General features: G+C 48.6%; 1 protein-coding gene across 5 annotated transcripts in view; it reads right to left on the bottom strand.

Moving 5' to 3' along the window:
• The window catches only part of NCK2 (NCK adaptor protein 2), a 134,895-nt gene extending 117,290 nt beyond the window's left edge, over nt 1-17,605 (bottom strand). For 3 of the 5 annotated variants that reach the window (XM_021085592.2, XM_021085576.2, XM_085015362.1), the window contains exon 1: nt 17,170-17,409. The gene's annotated coding sequence lies outside the window, so the exon portion shown is untranslated. Of the gene's footprint in view, nt 1-17,169; nt 17,410-17,518 lie in introns of those variants that run through there. The other 2 variants (XM_085015363.1, XM_021085579.2) reach the window with 1 other exon arrangement.
• Between the last annotated feature and the right edge of the window lie 297 nt (nt 17,606-17,902).

A 17,902-nucleotide genomic window follows, 5' to 3' on the forward strand; every position in this document is an offset into this window, starting at 1 on the left:
CAGAGCTACAGCTGCCGGCCTACACCACAGCTCAATGGCAATGCAGGATCCTTAACCCACTGAGCGAGGCCAGGGATCGAACCTGCCTCCTCATGGATGCTAGTTAGATTTGTTTTCCCTGAGACACAACGGAAACTCCAGAAAAAAATTTCTAAAAAATTATTGGAAACCCACAGGTCAGGACAAAAATGATAAATTATACTTTAACACAAAGGCCTGGCTGGCAAGAAAATAATGTTCAAAGAAGCCACTGTAGATGTTGACATGCAAGGCAATTCTCATAAACAAAATGTACTAAGGCAAATTATATTTATGGGAATGGATACAACTGAAGCTCATCTAGGTAGCTTTGGGGAGGGTGTCTCCAGAGGGCCTTGCAAAGGGCCCCTATGGAATCACACCGTCACTGGGGAGAGGGGAGGTATAAATAGGAAAGTGAGGAGTTCCCGTTGTGGCTCAGTGGTTAACGAATCCGACTAGGAACCATGAGGTTGCGGGTTCGATCCCTGGCCTTGCTCAGTGGGTTAAGGATCTGGGGTTGCCGTGAGCTGTGGTGTAGGTCGCAGACGCAGCTTGGATCCCGCGCTGCTGTGGCTCTGGCGCAGGCCAGTAGCTACAGCTCCGATTAGACCCCTAGCCTAGGAACCTCCATGTGCCGTGGGAGCGACCGTACAAAAGGCAAAAAAGGACAAAAAAAAAAAAAAAAAAAAAAAGGAAAGTGAATTAGGCTACAGCTTTAACCCTGACCTTCTCTCTCTGTACCCAAGAGAAAGTTCAGCTACCCCTTCCCCTCTAGAGAAAAGACCCCCTCCACCCCACCCCGGGGCCGGCCCTCCCAAGCCAGCTTCTGAGCCCACTCCCACGCAGCCCAGACCCAGTACACAAGTTCTCTGCACTATCTCTGGAATTTTTCTATAACTCTAAGACAATTCTAAAAGGTTTATTTAAAAATAGATATATATAGGAGTTCCCATTGTGTCTCAGTAGAAACGAATCTGGGAGTTCCCATCGTGGCTCAGTGGTTAACGAATCCGACTAGGAACCATGAGGTTGTGGGTTCAATCCCTGGCCTCACTCCGTGGGTTAAAGATCTGGTGTTGCCATGGGCTGTGGTGTAGGTTGAAGACTCGGCTCGGATCCCACATTGGTGTGGCTGTGGTGTAGTCCGGTGGCTACAGCTCTGATTGGACCCCTAGCCTGGGAACCTCCATATGCTGCGGGAGCAGCCCTAGAAAAGGCAAAAAGACAAAAAAAAAAAAAAAAAAAAAAAAAAGGAAACGAATCTGACGAGCATCCATGAGAACTCGGGTCTGATCCCTGGCCTTGCTCAGTGGCTGGGGGATCTGGCATTGCCGTGAGCTGTGGTGTATGTAGGTTGCAGAGGCGGCTTGGATCCCACGTTGCTGTGGCTCTGGTGTAGGCCAGCAGTTGCAGCTCCAATTCGACCCGTAGCCTGGGAACTTCCATATGCTAGAGGTGTGGCCCTAAAAGAAAAACGAAATAGACATATACTACACATACTATGTATAAATACACATATCAAAAGCATGACATGAATGCCTTTCAAACATCATCAACTGTACTTTGAAAAAGTTAGAAAAAAAACTGTACGTAACAAAATGATAAACACTTACTGATGAGCGTAACACAACAGAATATAGCTGAAACAGTACAATTTCTTCAGAGAACACAATACGTGGATCTACATACGTAACACAATAAATATACTACATGAGTTTGTAAAAAAAAAAAAAAAAAAATTTTTTCACTCCCTTGAATAAGACCCAAAACAACCATTTAGCATGCATTAAATTTTCTCCTATTAAGATCCCTGAGAGCCAGGAATCAATGTATTCCAATCAATCTTTAAAATTACAACACAAAACTCCTATCTCAAATTAAATTCTCATTATTCTCAAATGAAGTTCATTTAAACACTAAGCATGAATTACAGCGTATCACAAATCAATTACAGTATACATCACAAAAGCGATGTTACACGAATCCACATCATCCAAAGTTAAAGGAACTGACAACTGGTTCAGTGTGAAACAGAAGTCAAGTCAGTGCGATCTGAACTGTTTTGAATGCTAGCATCAAATTATTTTTGGATGCCAAAGAGAAACCGCCCAAACTGGTCCACCAACTTGCTGTCAAAATGGCACAATGAGCTGGGTACTGGATTAAGCAGAGGTCAACAACTCAAAACATGGCATTTGAAAAATACAAAAAGTAACATCTGTAATGGAGTAAAAACACAGTTTATGGGAGTTCCCATTGTGGCTCAGTGGAAACGAATCTACCTAGCATCCATGAGGACACAGGTTTGATCCCTGGCTTCACTCAGTGGGTTAAGTATCCAGTGTTGCCATGAGCTGTGGTGTAGGCTCAGATCTGGCCTTGTAGTTGCCAAGGAGAGGGAGGAAGTGGGATGGACTGGGAGTTTGGGGTTAGTTGTTGTTGCTGCGGTGTAGGCTGGAAGCTGCAGCTCTGATTCAGCCCCTAGTCTGGGAACCTCCATGTGCTGCATGTGCGGCCCTAAAAAGACAAAAATATGAAAAATTTTTAAAAAGTTTATGTTTCAAAGGAAACAAATTAAAGGAAACATTTGGAACTAGACTAAAAAACAGGGTAAAAAAACAAACCTGCAAAATGTCTGAACAGGACTGGTTTTATCATATTCATTACTAATCCAGGACGAGCAGTAATTTGACTAAATAAATCTTTCCTAGATAAAACGTAATGGCATAAAACACTGCACAAAAATAAACTCAACATGGCTTAAAGACTTAACTATAAGACATGACACCACTGAACTCCTACAAGAGAATATAGACAAAACATTCTCTGACATCAACCGTACAAATGTTTTCTTAGGTCAGTCTTCCAAGGTAACAAAAACAAAAATAAACCAATGGGACTTAATCAAACTTATAAGCTTTTGCATAGCAAAAGAAACCATTAAAAAAAGAGAGAAGAGAGAGAAACAACCTACGGAATGGGAGAAAATAGTTTCAAATGATGCAACTGACAAGGGCTTAATGTCCAAAATATACAAACAACTCATATATCTCAAAGGCAAAAAAACAAACAACCCAATGGAAAAATGGGCAGAAGACCTGAAGAGACATTTCTCCCAAGAAGATATAAAGATGGCCAACAGGCACATGAAAAAATGCTCAGTACTGCTAATTATTAGAGAAATGCAAATCAAAATTACAATGAGGTACCACCTCACACCAGTCAGAATGGCCATCATTAGTAAGTCTACAAATAACAAATGCTGGAGAGGGTGTGGAGAAAAGGAAACCCTCCTTCACTGTTGGTGGGAATGTAAATCGGTACAACCACTATGGAAAACAGTATGGAGGGTCCTCAGAAAACTAAACATAGAACTATCATATGACCCAGCAATCCCACTCCTGGGCATATAACCAGACAAAACTATCACTGTAAAAGATACACGCGGAGTTCCCATCGTGGCTCAGTGGTTATCGAATACAACTAGGAACCATGAAGTTCCCATGAAGTTCAATCCCTGGCCTTGCTCAGTAGGTTAAGGATCCGGCGTTGCCGTGAGCTGTGGTATAGGTGGCAGATGCAGCTCAGATCCCACGTTGCTGTGGCTCTGGTGTAGGCCAGCGGCTACAGCTCCAATTAGACTCCTAGCCTGGGAATCTCCATATGCCATGGGAGTGGCCCTAGAAAAGGCAAAAAGACAAAAAAAAAAAAAAGAAAAGAAAAGAAAAAGATACATGGACCCCTGTGTTCACTGCAGCACTATTCACAATAGCCAAGACATGGAAACAACCTAAATGTCCAACGGCAGATGAACAGATTAAAAAGATGTGGTATATATACACAATGGAACACCACTCCGCCATAAAAAAGAACAAAATAATGCCATTTACAGCAACATGGATGGAATTAGAGACTCTCACACTAAGTGAAGTAAGTCAGAAAGAGAAAGACAAATACCATATGATATCACTTATATCTGGAATTTAATATAGGGCAGAAATGAACCTAGCTACAGAAAAGAAACAAACTTATGGACATGGAGAACAGACTCATGGTTGCCAAGGGGGAGGGAGTGGGATGGACTGAGAGTCTGGGGTTAGCAGATGCAAACTATTGCATTGGGAGTGGATAAGTAATGAGGTCCTGCTGTATAGCATAGCACAATCACTTGTGATGGAATGAATATGATGGAAGATAATATGAGCAAAAGAATGTGTGTATATATATATATATATATATATATATATATATATATAAATAACTGGGTCACTTTGCTGTAGACCAGAAATTGATAGAACATTGTAAATCAACTATAATAAAAAAAATTTTTTTAAATGTAATGGCATAACAACAAAGTCCTGCTATATATATAGCACACGGAATTATATTCAATACACTGAGATAAACCGTAATGGAAAAGAATAAAAAAGAATGTATATACATGTACAACTGAATCACTTTGCCGTAAATCAACTATACTACGATTGAAAAATGGACTGGCATAATGCATTTACCCCATTAGCGATTAAAAACAAGGGAATCAGAAATAACAGTGGGCTACTTAACACCAGCATTCTATCAAAAGTGCAAGCAGTTTTGCTATTGTTTAAGATCTAAAAGTCTTAAGCAAATAAACACATGAAAGCAGAGTTTATATAATCTGAAAATTATGGAGTAGTTGACCCCAAAACCATGTGTTCAGCCTAAGCGAACCAACAGCGTGGCCTCGGGCAGGCCCTGGAAAACAGCGCAACAGACCTTCAGCCAGGACCTGCAGGGCCATCCCTGCTCAGCGGGCAGCCCACGATCCCCAGGCTGCCTGACACAAGACTTTCTGAGGATCTTGAAGAGAATGCTCTTGCTCTCTCTGGCATATGTGAATTCCACCTGACCTTGGGGACCTTCCATGCTTATCCCTGCATGTCCCACAGGGCCTCCCCGCTAAGCACGGGCACCCGTTCTGTATACTTGATCACTGAGACAAGAGTTGACCGTGAGCCCGTAAATCACTCTGGCTGGTTCCCAAGCTTCCCGAGAACAGGCTCTGTCTGGGGCACCTGGGCAACTCCCTAGCCCCTAGGGTGCCCCTCCCTGGAGCTGGCACTCCAAACTATTAAGATGTGACAACTTAGTGACAACAAACACGGGCACAGTCTGCTCTGCAGGTCAGATCAGGGCAAAGAAAGCAGCTTTTGCTTCATCCCCACATCAGGGTCCTTCAGTCCTCCAGCCAGACTCACCAAAAGGGGACTGCAGCCTCACTTCACCACGCAAGCCTGTACTGTCCTCTCTGCTTTGAAGCTGTGTGGTTCCTTTCGAACAAGGAACCACACAGCTGCAATGTTTGGACAAGAAAGGCAGTGCAAGAAAAAGGTCTTTAAAAGCATTAGAGGAGTTCCCGTCCCGGCTCATCAGAAATGAATCTGACTAGCATCCATGAGCACGCAGGTTCGATCCCTGGCCTTGCTCAGTGAGTTAAAGGAGGTTGCCGTGAGCTGTACTGTAGGTTGCAGACTCGGCTCAGATCCCGAGTTGCTGTGGCTGTGGTGTAGGCCAGTGGCTACAGCTCCGATTCGACCCCTAGCCTGGGAAACTCCACATGCTGCGAAACTCCATATGCCGCAAGTGCAGCCGTAAAGAAAATAAATAAATAAATAAAATAAAGATAGAATAAAAAGCATGTGCGCCCCTGCTTCACATGAGACCAAACAGGTGGAGGGAAGTTAGAAATGAGCTGAGCAGCTCGGGAAAGCGGGAAGAAGCACACATGCCTGCCTCCGCAGGGGAAGCCGGTCATCTCAAGTTTATACTTAAGACCAGCTATTAGTGAAGTTCAGGATGATGCTGTCTTCATCCAGCACCTATAATAATTAAAAATCAAGAAGGTATTGCATTTAGGCAAATGTTTGATTTTGAGGGAGGAGGATATTTCAACGACACACATACAAAGCCCTAATGAAGCCCGGCGCCTGCAGCTCCAGGTCTGGGGCATCACGTGACACACAGCCGTTGGCCACTTGCCAGCAGGACCCCAGCAGCCAGTCCTTGCTGCTCACTCTCTTCCACTCCCCAGTGGCTGAGTAAGAACACATGCTCCCTCTACCACTGTAAGAAATCAATGACATAGTGACACACACAGAACATTTAGAAATACACACTCTGGAGTTCCCGCCATGGCTTAGAAGAAACCAATCTGACTAGCATCCATGAGGACGCATGTTCAATCCCTGGCCTCGCTCAGCGGGTTAAGGATCCAGCGTTGTCATGAGCTGTGGTGTAGGTCGCAGATGCAGCTCGAATCCCAAGTTGCTGTGGCTATGGTGTAGGCTGGCAGCTACACCTCTGATTCAACTCCTAGCCTGGGAACCTCCATATGCCATGGGTGCAGCCTTAAAAAGACAAAAAAGAAATATACACTCTGTACAGCACATAACAAAATCTCCAATCTGTCTTAAGAGTGGCTATTAATTTTTCAGAGGTCTTTGTCCGCACGAGGACAGGACGTGAAGGAAAGACAAGACTGGGTTTTTAACCACTTCCCCCAAGAGAAGTTCGAACTTGTACAAAGTGCTGATTTGGTGTTTATCCTAGTAACAGAACAGGAAGAGGAGATAAGAAGCAATCAAGTTAAAAAAAAAAAAAAAAAGCAACACAACAGGAAATGATTTACAGAAAACAGATCTAGATAAAACCAAGGAAACTCCTAATGGGCAGCCCTCTTAATTTCTAGGCTTCTCTGATTTTATCAAGTAAGAGCTGCTTATAAAGAAAAAAGAAGTGTGTACAGGACATCTAATCCAGGCCAGCTAGCAGGCAGCCCTGCCTCCACCCCAGACGCCGGGAGTCAGAGATGAACAGCCAAATTATCATTTTCCCTTTCCTTTTCCCTGGTTAAGGGCTAATTTGGGATATTTTTGTTCTCTCTCCCCCTGAAGAGTTTATTTTAGAACTGCACAAAGAAGGAACTCAAAACACTCAAAAGCTAACAGATGTGACCTGCTCAAAGATTAGCAGGCTGGGCCTAGAATCTTATCAACTTTCCTAACAACAAAACCCAATTTTTTTTTTCTATAAACAAGCACCAATTGTAAGGATGCTGAGCTATGTAAACAGATGTGTTTGATTAAACCAAATCATGAAATTCAATTACATATTAAAAGTAACTGATAAGGGACCCCCATTACTTCTCTGTTCGTGGACATTCTAAGCCGAATGTGTTATTATCATCTATGTCCAGCCAGGTAGCAAAATGCTTCCTACAAAATCAGCACTTCATATCTATATGGTCAAAATACGCAGAAATTAAAAAATTTTTTTTTGCTTTTTTAGGGCCACACCTGGGGCATATGGAAATTCCCAGGCTAGGGTTCAAATCAGACCTACAGCTGCCAGCCTACACCACAGCCACAGTCACAGCCATGCCAGATCCAAGCCACATCTGTGACCCACACCACAGCTCATAGCAATGCTGGATCCTTAACCCACTGAGTGAGGCCAGGGATTAAACCCGCATCCTCGTGGATACTAGTTGGATTAGATTCCACCGAGCCACGACAAGAACTTCCCAGAAGTAGAAAATTTTAAAAACAGTGCAGGCCATACTTTACCAACAACAGCATTACAGATAAACCACAGCTAAATCACTTATAAAGTTTCTCCTTTATATATTTAACTGTGGAGATGTACAAATAGGGTTTAGCTTTCTACATAGGTATTATTTTCCAAGTTTATAAAAATGAAAGAAAAAAACATGATCTCCAAGAGGGCAACTGTGTGAAAGAAGACATGGGCCACTCATGGGCAGATGTAAGCAAAGCAGATCAACATTCGCTTATACCAAGACAGCTGAAACACGGAGTTTTCAGCCAGTTAACCCTCTGATGGGGGGACTGTCCTGTGCATTGCAGAAGATTTAGCAGCATCCCCAGTCTTCACCCACTGGGTACCAGGACGCTCGCTCCCCAGTCACGACAACTAGACAATGTCTCCAGACGCTGCCAATTATCCAGAGGGGCAGAAGTGCCCCCAACTGAGAACCACTAATTTCCATACAAGCATAGAGCATCAAGTCTCAAGGATTTTCTTTTTTTTAACATTTACATTTGAAAAGGGGTTTTTTTTAACTGCTTATAAAATATAATATAAATAATCTTTTTTCTTGCTTTTTAGGGCTGTACCTACAGCATATGGAGGTTCCCAGACAAGGGGTCAAATGGGAGCTACAGCTGCCAGCCTACACCACAGCCACAGCAACGCCAGATCCTAGCAGCATCTGCAACCTACACCACGGCTCGTGGCAATGCCAGATCCTTAACCCACTGAGCAAGGCCAGGGATTGAACCCGCATCCTCATGGATCCTAGTCGGGTTTGTTACTACTGGGCCACAAAGGGAACTCCCATACATAACAATATTATAAAAATAATATCAATAAAGGTGAATTGCTTTTATTTCGTCATCCAAACCTATCAGCTAGGAAAATCCAGAAATGAATGGGACTCTGCAGGTATGCAGTATGTCGAAAACCTTCTCTTCCTCGGATGGCAGCACCCTATCTGACCTGAGACATTCAGGAAGGGAAGCTCTCCTTCCCAGGGAAGGGAGCGCCTTCCATCTGGCTCAGCAGGTCAGGTGCAAGGCACAGTCAAGTTGAAGCAGCAGCAATGCGACACCAGAGCTCTTACCTGTGATCCACTCCACCCAGGCACCCTTCCAAACGAAAAACAACAACAGCCGAGGGTCTGTTAGCCCTTCCCCAGAGTCAGCACTGGGCTTTATCTCCTGAACCACATGAAAGAGACCTAGAGAGGACACAGGAAGGGAAATGAGGCAGCAGAGATGCCTTAATAGAGGGAGGGGAACTTGTACACACAAGCCAGGCTGGTTCAAAGGAGGCGGTAACTGAACACGTAAAGGAAAACCATCCTTGACGAAGGTGGGTGACAAGGGCGGGTGACTTAAGACACAGGGTCAGGATTGGGGAATCACCCACAGACTCGAAACAAAGAGAAGAACCAAAAGAAAGGGAAAAAAAAAAGTCTTTTTATATCTGTCTGGCCAGATACTGCTACTAAATACATTTCTCAAAAAAAGCAGTGTGATGAAAATATACACTAGTCCCTGGTAGCAAATTTCCTGAAACTCTTTCTCAAGTTAACTCCCCGAATCCCTTGTCATTTCATGGTCTCTTAAAAATACTCGAGCAGCTCGCCGTTTAAGTCTCTGCCTCCGAGCTGGCTTCCATCACTCAGAGCAACAAGAGAGCTGTTTATCACCAAGCCCAACGTCTCCCTGCCCCCAACATGCCCAGACTTGAAAACAGGGACCCAAGCTTTTAAAGTGACTGTCCTTAAACCGAACACAGCTGGAAGAGAGGGAAAGAGAACCACTCTCCTCTTCTGGAGCCAGGCTCACAGTGACATCATTAAAATATCTGTTGACGTGCAGACATCCTTAAAGACTCGGCCAAAACCCAGAGGATAGAAACTGAGGCACATCCTTTAAGGGAGATGGATGTAGACACCGACGGCTCCGAGCACTGAGCTGGCCGCTGGTGCCTTTCAAGCATCTCCTGATTGTCCCTCCTCTCCTCACCTTCCTCCCTAGCTGGCTGCCCCCACTGAGGCCGGGACAGTTATGAAGCTTGTTTCAGTAAATAAATCTTTGCCGCTACCCCTCCTGGAGCATGTTGCATGCAGAACTGGCCGCAGGAGAAGCAGCTAGACTGCAGATCTAAGTGTGTGCATTCGGAGCCCGCCCACACTGGAGCCCATCTGAGACCCCCGTGTTCCCGGGAAACAGACAAGTCTCCCCAACAGCATGCTATGTCAGTTCCGTCTGCCTCGAGGTGGGTGCTGATGCTTTGGGGGCCCCAAGGGTCTTCTGACAAGGGAAAGGTCAGCTTAGGGGAGTCTGGCACCAGCCTTGCCAGCGAGGACAGCCAATGTCAGCAACCACCCTGGGACCTTGGAACAGCCACCTCCCAGGGCTCTAGATCACCAGGGAACTCATCAGAAAAGCAAATTCTCAGGACTCCCCGCCACTGGCAGACACTCTGGGGTGGGACCAGTCACCTGGGTTCGAAGGAGCCCTCCAGGGAACACTGATGCCCAGCCCAGCTAGGGGGTGTGCCCGTATGGGGCCCGCTGGCCCGTGGCACAGGAGGGCTGGGGCCAAGAAGCAGCAAAGCAGGTGGTGCTCACCGATGTGCCTCTGTGACCCCCGTGGCACCCCTGCCAGGACCGCCAGAGCAGCTGGGGCATGTTCTTGCCACCCTTCCAAAGTCCAGCGCCTGCTGCACAGCTTGGCTGATAAGAGGTCCCCAGAATGAGCGACATCCCAGCTCCACTCTCTATCCATGACTTTCCATTATGCTCCTCAAATCCCACAGCATAATAAAAGTTTACAGCTCTGTTTATGCATTTTCAGATACATCTTAATGAAGAGGCAGTGGCCTGGTTAGGTGGGTGGAGAGCAGAGAGTCAGAAGTCAGGCAGGCTGAGTGGGAATCCACATCCACCCTTGGCCAGCTCTGCAACCTGAGGCAGCCTAAGCTGCTATGTCCGCGCATCCCCTTGGAAGCCAGTGATCACTAAAGAAATATGATATTGCCTTCTGTGCTTCTAAGAAATTAAATGCTTAACATATATCAGAAATACACTGAATACTAACACCCGCCCCCAAAGTTATTTTGCATGGCAATTTAACCTCTAGAATTCAAAACCCATTCTGAAACATTTGTAACATGTACCAGTATTCCAATTATAGGTAACCAAATCTGGCTTTAGCATTCTAAAATTGTTAGAGTCTGTGAAATATTACAGTATTCCTTATCACTAGAGATTACACCCTTCCCAGTAACGAATAATCATTACCACTATTATTATTCCAGGTTGTTTCCACTATATCTTCTTAACTAACTCAACTTAGGAAAACACAGACTCAAACTGGCTTAAGTCATGAAAGTACAGACCTATACTCTCCAATATGGAGCCACTAGCTTCATGGGCCCCCAAACCCCCAAATGTAAGAAACATGCCAGCTTCCAAAGATGTCACGCAAAGAAAAGCATATGAATTAGCTCATTAATAAGGCTGCATGTTGAATACGTGGAAATGAAAATACTTTTGCTCTACTGGGTAAAAGAATATATTGGGAAATTTTCACTTCTTGTTTGTTTTTGTTTTTGATGTCTCTAATGTGGCTACTAGACCTTTAAAACCCAATCTGCGGCTCGCGTTCTATTTCAGAGGAACAGCACTGCTCCTGACAATCTCTTCAAGGGGTGTCTGCAAGACACGCTCCACACTAAAACACACAGTATTTTCCGCACCAGCCTCTTCTCCTTCCGTAAGCCTCAGGCACAGTCCTGGGGTACAAAGCTGTATGTGTGTTATGATGCTTTTATGACAAGGGTAACGCTGAATCCACCCCAAAGTATAGAAGTCTCTAAAAAATAAGCTGACGAGGAGTCCCCGTTGTAACTCAGCAGTAACGATCCCAACTAGCATCCATGAGGGCACAGGTTCAACCCCTGCCCCTGCTCAGTGGGTTAAAGATCCAGCGTTGCCGTGAGCTCGGGTGTAGATCGCAGACATGGCTCGGATCCTGCGTTGCTGTTGTTGTGGTGTAAGTCGACAGCTGTAGCTCTGATTAGACCCCTAGCCTGGAAACTTTTATATGGCAAGAATGTGGCCCTAAAAAGACCAAAAAAAAAAAAAAAAAAAAAAAAAGCTAATGATAAATGAAGGGACTCTGTTGTCACCAGTAACAGGCTGCCACTTGGCGTGTAGCCATAGGTGACAGCAGTGGCTCTGGGTACTGGGGAAGGGCCATATATAGAGGTTGGGGAAGCAGCGAGCAGCCCCAGGGTGCAGGCCCACGCAGGTCACACTGGACTTGGACACTGACCATGACCAGGCCTGACCACCAGGGAGCAGGATGGGCAGGCAGGTGTGGTCAGAAAGGCAGTTTGCCAGTCCATGTGACACAGGACAGAAGGACAGCAGGGCTCGGATATAAGAGATCTCTTGGAGGAAACACAATATGACCTGGGATTTGGGAGGTGAGGGAGAGTCCAGGGTGACTAGTGGGTTGAGGACACAGACATTAACCAGAAGGCAAGCAAGTTTGGGGGAGGGGCTGACAGGTGGTGACATTCGGGGCATTTTTGGTGGAAATGACCATCAGGAGGTTGATGATTCACCTGAATGACTGAGTCGTGAACGGACAGGTTTGCAGCTGGAGGGCTGTGGTCACACCTGGAACAGCTCAAACCAGCCTAGGCCAGAGAAACACAGGCAGCCCAAGGGCTGGACTCACCAACCCGGCCACACCCATCAAGGGGAGCCTGGTCCCCCACCCCCTGGGGTCACAGCAGCAGCCCCAGCAGATGCTCCCTGCCCCCAGCTCTGTCCACGGCCAGGAAACACTCTCATTTTCATACGAAATCCAAGACGTTCCGCAGATGTCATATTTTATCTTGATCCTGATCCCCAAACTGTACTGCAGCTGAGCCAACACCGGCTGAGCAGAACTGGGCAAGACTGCTTCTCTCCTAATGGGTCCCCTCAACTCTGAAGCATCTGGACCGCAGCACCTGCCTCCCCCTCGTCCAAGTTTGGTGGGGAACACTGAGCTGTCATCCCTGGACCCCAAAAGGATCAAACACCAGATCCAGATCAGGGTGAAGGAAGCCACAGGATGTCCTAAAAATCATCAGCCTGGTTTTGAACAGTTACACACTGTTATGAACGGAAGTGCCCCCAGCACTCACACGCCGAAGCCCTAACCCCCACGTGACTGTCTGGAGCTGGAGTCTTTGCGGAGATTCAAGTCCGACGAGGGCATCTGAGCCTGTGAGGACACAGCAGGAAGGCAGCCTTCGAGGCCAGGACTAGAGACTCACCGAGAACCCAACCTGCCAGCACCTGGATCTGCACTTTCCAGCCTCCAGACCTTCGAGAAATAAGCTTCCCTTTTCCGCCCAGTCTGTGGAATCTGTTAGCACAGCCCAATCAGACATGCGCACCCAACAGAACAACTGCCTTTCAACTGGCAGAGACCTCCAGCGTGACGGGGCTCAGACACTGAAGCCAGGAAGGGAGCCATCTCCGGGGTCACCTCAGATGCTGACCCTGCTCCTCCACAGTGGGGTGGGGGCGCCCACGAGGCCCACACCCTCAGCCTGTGCACTGCCAGCAGGTCTGCAGCCTCCCACCCACATCCAGCACCTTCCAGGGGTGTCTGCTCCTGCTGGACAGGGAAGGGGCCCTGTCTCCCTCACACTGTTTCTGGGTTCCAGTCTTCTCACACAGACCTAAGGGCCAGAGACCATTTCATCACATTATTTTATTTTTCTTTTCTGGCCACTCCCACAGCATATGGAAGTTCCCAGGACAGGGACTGAATTGGAGCCACAGCTGTGGCCACGCAGGATCCTGAACCCACTGCACCCAGCCAGGGATCAAACCCTTGCTGCCACAGAGACACTGCCAGATCCTTAACCCACTGAGCAACAGTGGGAACTCCTTCATCACATTATTTTAATATTAAATAGGGTGGCTGCTCGGAAAGCAACTGATAAACTATAAACTACCATTCAAGATAGATATTCGTATCTATCCTTTTTCTCTGACTTGGGCATTTCAGATCTTTATTTACCCCCTGACCAGCAAAACCCTCTCACTTTCCAAAACTATCTCAAAAGGGAAAATTGCAGTATTTCAATTGAGTGTACCTGAAACTTCTTTTCTTAAAAAGATTAAAAAATACAAATGGGATAAGAAGTTAGCTCTAAATGACTGGATTCCCAGGCAAGGATAATCCAGAGTTTCCAGTTCAGGTTAACCTGGAGAGACCGACAACCTACTGAAAAAGTAAGATATTCAGTCAACCCACCAGGAAGTTACGCTGTTGAGTTTGCTTTTTGTTTTCTTTCTTTTTTTTTTTTTTTTTTAGGTTTAGCTTTAGGACTCCAAAGATTCATCTGGCAGAGAACTGACCAAATAAAGAGGCCACCAGACCAGATGCTACCAACATCTGGAGGTGCCAGGAACAAAATCTTTGGCCATGTCTCCAAGGTTATGAGCAGAGAGGGGAACGAGTATTCTGGAGATCTCAGAATTTACAGCTTAGTTCAACCCCCCAGCCTCAATAACATGACAGGCTCAGAACTCAGTATTCCTGTGTTCCATCAGTATTTGCTGGGCATCTGGGTACAGAAAGGAATACCAAGAAAGCACAGGATGGACTGTGACAAATGTGTGTGTGTGTGTGTGTGTGTGTGTGTGTGTGTGTGTGTGTTGGAGGGGGAGGGTTTGACCGCTAATGTTGATGATACCTTCAGAAATAGACATCCTTTGGGATACCTCCAATGTGAAAAGCAGTCAAAGAAAAAAATAATCCAATTTTTAAAACTGTTACTGAACTAGCCTAAAGAAATAAAAGGTTTTGTCTACATACGCTTGAAACCACTAAAAGGCTGTTCTGACCTCCTTGAAGTGGCCTTAACTCAAGCATTGAACGTTATCATTACAATATCATTCTTAGCCTTTGAAAACATGCCACTTGAAGGGTTTCTATCACTCACTTTAGGAAAGAGAAACAACGCGGAAGCGCCATTTGCAATGCGTCCAGATGGGAAAACCAATTTCGTAAGCCTCAGAGTTGAGAGGTGGGGAGTTTCCAGTTCATTGGTGAAAAAAAGTTCCCTTTACCAGCTTTCCCAAACATGGTCCACTGCTCTCCCCCCCTCCACAGTTCCAGCAAAGCTCTTCGGCCTGATTCTTCTTGGGGGAGAATGTGTCCCCAGCCCTCTGACCCCAGCGCACCCAGCAGGCCACCCTGGGCAGTTACAAGTATGTGGGGCTTGCAGACACAGCCTCATCCAGCCCAAGCAAACGATGCTCATGCAAGTGACCAAGGAAAAAGCTTCCAGGTCATTCCAGGCAACCAGGAAGTCTTCAGGGCCTTTTTAAAGGTTATCCGGTTTGTGCCCATGCAAGAAAGATTTCTGGGAGTTCCCGTCATGACTCAGCGGTTAAGGAACCCGACTAGCATCCATGAGGACACAGGTTTGATCCCTGGCCTTAACCCTCAGTGGGTTAAGGATCTGGCGTTGCTGAGGTTCTGGCTTAGGCCAGCAGCTACAGCTCGGATTGGACCCCTAGCCTGGGAACTTCCATATGCCTCAGGTGGGGCCCTAAAAAGACAAAAAAAAAAAAAAAAAAAAAAAAAAAAAGAAGAAGAAGAAAAGAAAGAAAAATTTCTGGTGTGTTTAACAGGGATGATCTTGCATTCTCAAACACTGTGCAAGAACACTCTGCTGTTTGTTGGAAAAACCCCAATCATCCCCAGAGCGAATAACAGGGGTGGGGAAAATGGCCACTTCCTAGAGATGCGAGATGAAAAGAACTTCTGTAACAAAGAAAACCTCAAAGCCTGACAATGAGCACAGTTCCTTGAAATGCACCTGAATCAAGCCCCATCTTAAGTCAAGAGAGAATGTACCAGGTCAGTCTATTCTCTGCATGCTAACTAGCCACCCAATTTCCTCCCATGCTCCAAGATCAATCCGCTGAGTATCTAGGTAATACTTGAGAAGCTGGGAGTCCAGGTGAGGCCTCCAGGTAAGGCCTCCACCTCCAGCTCACCGGTGCTTGATGTATCCAATTTCATCCTCAACCAGCTGCAGCCCAGGGACCACTAAGATCCCACCACTTTCTTCCATCAAAACTACATATAACCCACCTGGAGGAGAGAAACACCAAGAAGGATTTTCCCTTGTGGTCACTGCTTCAGAAACATAGTTAACGCCTACATCTGGGAAAATCCCTGCTCCAAACCCCTAAAAACCTACATCTAGAACCCAATCTCCTGGCTAAACCCATTTCATCTCCAAACATCCACTGACTGCCATCTGCTTTACATAAGCCCCGCTGGGCGCACTTGAATCTTGTTATTAATTTACCCAGTTATCTAGGAACATTGCCTGAGTGAATTAAGGAGTGTCCGAAAGCAAAGTTTAGATCAGCTCTGGTAAGTTAAAGCGGCCCAGATTAATTTCATTTTCAGTCGCCTAAAAAGCACTGTTGCTAACAATATCAAACACTCGCAGTCCTACCCAAAACCCTTCTGAGAAGCCCAGCAGTTAGACCGGCCAGGCTTGGACCTGGAAGGAACGTCCCTACCTGTGGGCCGGCAAGTCACGCCCAGCGGCCTCTCAGGGATTCCGTTTATTTCTGGGTCACGGGAAGGGGCGGCCTGCGAGGTGTTTTAGGCTCCCCAGACCCAGGGCCGCGGCCTGCTCAAGTGCACACACAAACTTGCCGGGTTCAGGCTTAAACCTGTCGGCAAAATAAATGAATCCAAATACAAAGCACACTGGCGACCTGGGTGCCAAGGCCAACGGGCGCGCCCCTGCTTTGTTCCCCCAAGCTGCTGCAATGGCCGAGTCAGGTGCCCCTGGCACCCACGGCCCTTCCAGGGCCATCTCTGCTGTCCGCAAACGAAAGCGTTTTGCAATCACACCCCCCACACAATCCACGCCGACTGCGCGCGCGAAGGAGTGACCACCTACGCCTTCAAAGTCACACACCAAATTCTTCTAGAACCGCTGGGTGGTTCAATCGCCCTGAATAAGCCCAGGACAGCGCGATCGTGAGAAACTTTGTTTCTGCGGCCGATGATCTCGGCCAGGACGCGGTGCTTGGCCCCGGCACAAAGCGCCCCGGCCTCGGCAAGCCCTCCTGGACGCGAAGTGACAGCAGCTCCGCGCGGGGTCGCAAACACTCCAGATAAACAGAAGTTGTGCGGGCCGCGCTCGCCTCCCGGGTCCCGCGCGGGGCCGGCGATCGGCGCGGTCCTTCCCGGGGGCGCGCCCGGCCTCCCGGTCCTAGCTCCGCGCCCCCGCGCGGGGTCCCATGTCCCGGGACCGCCGTGCAGGCCTCCCGGCTCGCCCGGCTCGGGAAGGGGGCAAGTCGGGAGGTGCCGGCGGCCGCGGAGCCAGGCCGCGCGAGGACCCGGCCCCCGGCCCCGGCACGCCCCGCCCCGCCAGCCCCGGCGCCGCAACTCCGCGAGCGGCCCAAGTTGGCGGCCCCCGCCCGCCCCGGCCCCTGATCCCCGGTCCCCAGTCTCCGGCCCCGCTTACCTCCGCGCCACCCGCCGAGGCCAGGGCAGCCGCACGGGTCCCGGGCGGCGGCCGCGCTGCGCCCGCCCAGGCGCCGCTCTTTGTCTGCGCCGCTCGCTCCTCCCGCCGATCGGCGGACGCTCCGGCCCGGGCGGACCCCGCGGGCCCGGCCGACCCCCGGCGCCGAGCCCCCGCGCCCGCCCGCTCGGCCGCGCGGCTCCGGCCTCTGCCGCTCCCGCCGCGGCGCCCCTCCCCGCCCTCCCCGGCAGTGCCCGCCGCGCGCCCTTCCTCCTCCTCCTCCTCCTCCTCCGCTCCGCCCCGTGACGCCGCCGGGGCCGCCCAGGCCCGCGCGCCCGCCGCCGGGACCCACCTGGGCGCGCACGGCTGCAGGGATCGGGCGGCGCCGGGACCGGCGCGGGGCCGGCGGCTCTGCCTGGGGCGCCGCCCGGCCGGGGGTGGGCTGGGGGGACCCTGCGCGGCGCGGCGCCGCGCTGGGGGCCGACGGGCGGGGAGGGCCCCGCTCCCGACCCTACGCGCCTGGGAGCGAACTGGAGACCCGAAGAGGCGAGAGAGGCAGCAACTTCAGCCAGGAAAGGCCGGCGGGTGGTCTTTCCATCCTCTTTTTGTTTGATTTTCTTATTGGGACGCCCTGGGGTTGGGCGGCCGCCTACCTCCCGGAAGCCTTCCCAAGGCACCCTGAGCGGAGCAGGCCTGCGGTCCATCAGAAGAGTGACTTACATAAAACTGTCACTTC

This window comes from Sus scrofa, chromosome 3 (assembly GCF_054392235.1).
Source record: "Sus scrofa isolate SSC_HxYL_T2T_F1_AM1 chromosome 3, Sscrofa_HxYL_maternal_Yorkshire_Landrace_v2.0, whole genome shotgun sequence".
Classification (NCBI taxonomy): Eukaryota; Metazoa; Chordata; class Mammalia; order Artiodactyla; family Suidae; genus Sus; species Sus scrofa.